Below are 6,308 nucleotides of genomic sequence, written 5' to 3' on the forward strand. Positions count from 1 at the left end.
TAATTCAAAGAACAGAGAAAATCCTTCACATTAGACCACATCCTTGATTTATTGGTCATTGATTACAATATTTCAGTTTCAGGGCTTTAGCTTTTAAGCTGAAAGAAGTAATTTCCTTAAAACTTATATACAATATCTTAAAAGATTAAAGAAAACAGCCATATCATTTACCTATCCAGGTTTTATTTAACTGTATTTATTCAACTGTAGAAACTTCTCTAGAGTACAGAGAAAACAGAAATAGGTAAAAACCTACCTTTCTGTCATGAATTGGTCCAATATTAGTTACAAAGAGAAATAGAACAGAACAAATTTCCTCCTGGTTCTTTAATTCTTTGTTTCTTTGAAATGCAAAAGTACAATGTATTTAGAAAGCAGTTTCTATGTCAAGTAATGAATATTATTTTACATATTAAGTATATCTATATATTATGCTATTAATTTCTTGGAAGAGTTTCATTATGCATTTTGCAAGCGATTTGAGATTTTTACCTACTTTCTAGTATTAAATATAACACATTGCCTCAACTGCAATTTTAACTAACCAAATATTAGAGTGACTTCCACAAATCAGGCTAATATTGTAATAAAAGCTTGCACCTTATCAGAAGTCAGTAAAAAAAAAAATCTAAAAAACAAACAATAATGTATCTTATGGTCAAATGAAAGCTTCGATACTAACTATAAATTTTTAATTTATTTAATTGTATCAATGGATCAAAACTTATCATTTGCATAAAAGCATCTTGGGCAAAATTTCCTGACAGAGAATTCCTTTTAATATTTCTCCCCTTAGAATAGGTAAAAGACTGATTTGCCAGGCACTAGGTTCTGCTAAGTGGTGACTGTTTTATTCCAAAGATGCAGAGTAGCCATCTAACCACTGCTGCAAGGTTGTCTCCTAAGACATCAATGTGAGAGGTCCTGAAGATGTACAGTGTGGTGCCCTGGCTAAGGACACACCCAAAAGTATGTCTCTGGAGGGCCATTTCTATTGATTTCATTTGAAAATACAAACAATCAATTTTATTGAGGAATTTAAGTTTAGCTTGCTTTAAAATAATATACTTGTAACTGTTAAATGGTCACAATCTATGTCCTGAAGACATATGAACAATAAGAACAAAACTCCACAAGAATAATGTTCACCTTTGGTAGGTCCTAAGCAGCAGACTTCTCATTGGAAACAATGCAAGCAGAAAGATCCTCTGCTGAAACATCTTTAAAGTATTGAATGGAAAACATCTATCATCCTAAAATTCAAAATCCAACAAAAATAACTTGCAAAAACAAAGGCAAACTAAAAATTTCATCAAAAAAGCAAAAATTAACTCAAAATGGGATCACAGATCTAAATGTAGAACCTAAACTATGAAACTTCTCAAGGAAAACAGAAGAAAAATCTTTGTGACTTCGGGTTAGGCAAAGATTAATCAGATATGACACAAAAAGCATATCTACCAAAATAATTATAAATTGAACCACATTAAAATTAAGCACTTCTACTCTATAAAAGACGCTGTAAAGAAAATGATAAAGGAAACATCAACATGGAACCTCAACATATGTTCAGGAACATATTTCAAAATCTCATTTCTGATCAAAGGATTTGCATGTATATAGATATAGATATATATAACTGTAACTATATATAACTATATATATATAAAACTATATATATATATATATAAAACTCCCAAAATGAATAGTAAGAAAACAAGCAAACCAATTTTTTTAATGGGCAAAATATTTGAGCAGACACTTCACCAAGAAATACAGAAGATATACAGGATGATATAGGATGCCAATAAGCATATGAAAAGATGTTTGATATCACTAATCATTAGGAAATTGCAAATTAAAACCACAGTGAGATAATACTACACACCTACTAAAATGGCTAAAATTCAAAAGAGTGACCACACCAAGTGTTCGCAAGGATGGGGAGCAACCAGAATTCTTACGTGTTGCTGGTGGGAACATGAGATGGGACAACTACTTTGCAACAGTTTAGCAGTTTCTTAAAAATTTAAATAAACACCCACTATATGACCCAACCATTCCACTTCTAGATATTTAACCAAGAGAAATGAAACCTCTGTCTACACAAAGACTTGTACATGAAGGCTCAAAAGCAGCTTGATGAATAACAGCCAAACCTGGAAACAACCCGAACAGTCCACGAACAAGTGGAATGATAAAGTGTACACTGCATGCAACTGAATATTACTTAGCAGTAAAAAGGAATTAACTATTGATAAACACAACAACATGGGTGGACAGCAAAATAATTAATCTCAGTGGGAAAAGGCAGACAAAAAAAAGCATATAAGATAGGTTTCCACTTATTTAAAATTCTTAAAATTTCAGATTAATGGATAGTGATATAAAGCAAATTAATGGTTGCTTGCAGAAAGGGTAGCAGCAGGGTTGGGTCTGGGGGACAGAATATAAACGAACAGGAGGAACCTTTGGAGGTACTAGGTATGCTCATTACCTTGATTTTGGAGATGTTTGTATGTATCTACATACATCAAAATATCAAATTGTGCACCTTAAGAACATGCAGATTGTCAATTATTCTTCAATAAAGTTGTCAAAAAGTATACCATCAATCAAATTGGTCATGGTTCTGAATGCTCGTATTCTTGCTTTATAACTGTAAATTATTTTGACTTTATTTTTCCTTATTGATTTCATTGCTGTGTGTCTATTTTAACCCTACTGCATGCAGTAATGGATATTTTTGCAACAGTATGTTTAGGCTAAATTTTAAAAACAGTAACATGAGTCTATGCATGCACTGCAATTCCAATATTAATCATTCATATCCACAGTTAAATATTGATATGGGGGTTTTCTAGCTCTCATGGTGAGCCCTGAGTTGACAGCTAGCTGACCATGAAAGTTTAAAAAAAAAAAAAAGCCAGGAAAATCCCCCAGCCTTATAAGTACAATTGTCCCTTTCCCATTCAAGTGCCACAGTGACCACGAAGATGAATGATTCATCTTCATATTCAATCCACCACAGGTAGGAAGCGCCCTGATGCCACAGCACACCAGGAGGTATCCCTTTCGCCACCTGACTGCTGAGCGACCCAGTTCCAGAGAACTGAGACGCTGCATTTGAGACTTTCTTCTTACACCAACCTTCGTAGCTTGGTTTTCCCCCAAAGCTTAACCTAACACAACTACTTGTGTGCAGCCAGGTCATTTGGGAGGTGATCCTAGTAAGAAGCAGTAAGGGAATGGGGAGAAAGAGATCGAAGATGATACCAGAGTGTGTTATTGAAGTTGCTGCTGTGGGCAACCAGAACTCAGTTTCACCAGGACCTCTGAAGCATGGAGAATGGTCTTACAAAACTATCTTGTTACAGGCTGAAAGACAAGAACCTTTACCCATTGGCTACTGTCTCCTGATTGAAAGCTGACCCAGGAGTGTTAACTCACCAACACTTCAAAGCTGTGCATGGTGTGAGCTGAGAGAGCTACTGCTGGCCTCGGGTAGGCAAAGTCAGAAGCGCCTCGGGGCAGAAAGCAGAGCAGCCTGGCAAAACGCAGAGGAGAGAAGCTGTCAGAGAGAAGAGTGGAAGCTTGCGTGAAACTGTCCCCCCACTGAGTCAGAAACTAGAAAGGATGCTGAGCATATGAGTCAGGACACCAAAGGCTTTTGACACAACAGGACTATGAATTTCTTAGAAGTTATAACCAATTCATAGCTGCACATCTTTAATTTTGTTTGGCAACAAGGGTTATCACAGGGGGAAATGGGCAGCAATGTACCAGTCAGTATTGGTTAAATGCGTCCTCTATAACAAGTACTTCTCCAGATCATCTCTCATACAGCTCGTATGTGACCTGTAAAAATATGTCACTGACTGTATTACTTCGCCAGGACTGCCACAACAAAATACCAGATTGGGTGGCTTAAACAACAGAATTTATTTCCTCACAATTCCAGAGGCTAGAAGTTCGAGACCAAGGTGTTGGCTGTGTCTTCACATGGTCTCCCCTCTGTACATGTCTGTATCCACATTTCCTCTTTTTATGAGGCCACAAATCAGATTGGATTAGAGTCCACCCTCGTTATTTCATTTTAACTTAATTACCTCTTTAATGAGCCTATCTTCAAATACAGTCACATCCTAGGGCACTGGAGGCTAGAACTCAACATATGAATTTTGTGGGAGACACAACATTGTCCATTACATTGACCTTTATATTAAAAATATTTATAATATTTAATTAAAGTACTACTCATTTGATTTAATAAAAAGTTTACCCTGGATTCCTAAAGAGCAATTCCCATAATAAATAAACTCTTTGAGTATCAAAAGACAATAGTCATGCTAATCTTTATGATTAGGTTTATGAAAATTACTGATGACTAGTACCCACTTATATATTTATATATATAATTTATTTTATTTCTTGTTTTATATATATATGTATATATGTAGTGGTTTAAAACATTATGGCAAAGAATTAAATAAACATAACTTTATAATGAAGCACTATCATAGCTGAAATTGGGATAGTTTTAGAAAGTGAAACTATTCGATTTTCTTCTTTCTTCATACATAATACCTTTGGACTTGCAACGGGAACTGCAGGGACATTTAATCCAGCTGGTTCTTTGTGCCCTATTATTTTCTTTGTCCTTCATGTATATGAGAAAACTTAAAATGCATGCGTCACTTATGCTTTATTTAAACATTTAATTCTCTGCTATTTTCGATATTTTCTTTTTCATGGTTTAAAACAAATTCCAACTATTCTCTAAATATATTTCCCGATCAGTCTGGAATTGACAGTATCTGATGGATACAATCTAAGAAGGATGGGATTTGCTGGTAAAGAGGGAAAGATAAACTAGCCTTGATGAGGCAAAGTGAATTTTCAGAGATGTGCTATTAGCAGTTTCCTATTTTGGTTATACTTTTAGAGGTCAGCATCTAGAACTACTGTAGATTTGATTACTGCCTTGTCTAGTGTCTCTGTTTACTTTGGTTGACTCTGCTCGGACTACCCTTCCCCCCCACTTTCCCCCTTTCCAAACAGCCCCCACCCACCCAGTGTGAGTCCTCATCATCATTTAAATTCCATCGTCTAAAGGAAGCTTTCACAGACCACTCCAGGCAACATGTGACTTCTTCTGAATTTCCTTATTACTATCCTAACACTCATTTGGCACTTATTCATTCACCAAGGATTTACTGAGTGCTGACTGTGTACTGGAGCGCTCTGTTCTAGATGACGGCAGTACCGCTGTGAATAAATGAGACAAAAATCCTGCTCTCATGGGACATTCCAGTAGAGCCAAAGAGGTAAGGGAGACACAGACAACAAATGTGTGGAAAGTGATCATAACTGCTGTGAAGGCATGTAAAGCAGTGGGAGGGCAGTGTGTGTGTGTGTGTGTGTGTGTGTGTGTGTGTGTGTGTGTGTGTGTGTGTAGGGTTAGCTCTCCTAGATGGACAGTCTGGGAAGAACTGTCAGGTCAAGTTACATTTGAGCAGCTACGGAGGAAAGTGACAGGGCACGTTCTGTGGGTACCTGGGAGGGCAGTGGTCCCCGCAGAAGGAACAGCAGGTCCTGAGTGTTCTGCTTGGTGTGCTTGGACAGGGTCTGATGAACTCTGAACAGCAGCTGTAGATGTGGTTTATCCAGACTGAGCTCTTTCTTAGAAGCCATGGTAAGGCTTTTGAATTGTAATCTGAGTAAAATGGTAAAGGGTTCTGAGCAGAGCAATGGTATATACTGGCAGGTTCTAAAAGGATCATTCCAGCTGCTGAAAGGAATTGGAAAGTAGAGAAATAAAGGGGAAGTAGAAAGGTGGGCCAGAAGACTACCGTAATTATCCAGGTACAAGGAGATGATACCTTAGAACACCTCTTGTACTGTAAGTTGTTTTATGCTAACATTTACCTTTGCCTGTGTACCTGTAACTCCTTGAGGGCAGAGAGATTCTATTTCTAATTTATGGATTACGTCATGACCCATGTTGTATAAATGCCTAGCAGTAGCATTAAATCCACGTTACCCAGGTAACAGCATGGCATCATTGGAAGGCTACCATTTACTATTTCTTTAGGAAGTTTAAATTCTCTAAGCTGTAGTCAACATTTGAAAAATTCGACCTAACAAGGATTAAATGAAAATGCCCAACCAGACCCACCATTTACAATAGGAGATGCCTGGTGTGCTTCCAATTCATTCCTTTCCCAGGAATCCAAAGCATATGCTCTCAAAAAGCTTCCTTCCTTATAGTAATCTTTGTCTTCCATATCATTTTAGCGTTACCCCCA

This window comes from Leucopleurus acutus (assembly GCF_964270905.1).
Source record: "Leucopleurus acutus genome assembly, chromosome: 10".
Lineage (NCBI taxonomy): Eukaryota > Metazoa > Chordata > Mammalia > Artiodactyla > Delphinidae > Leucopleurus > Leucopleurus acutus.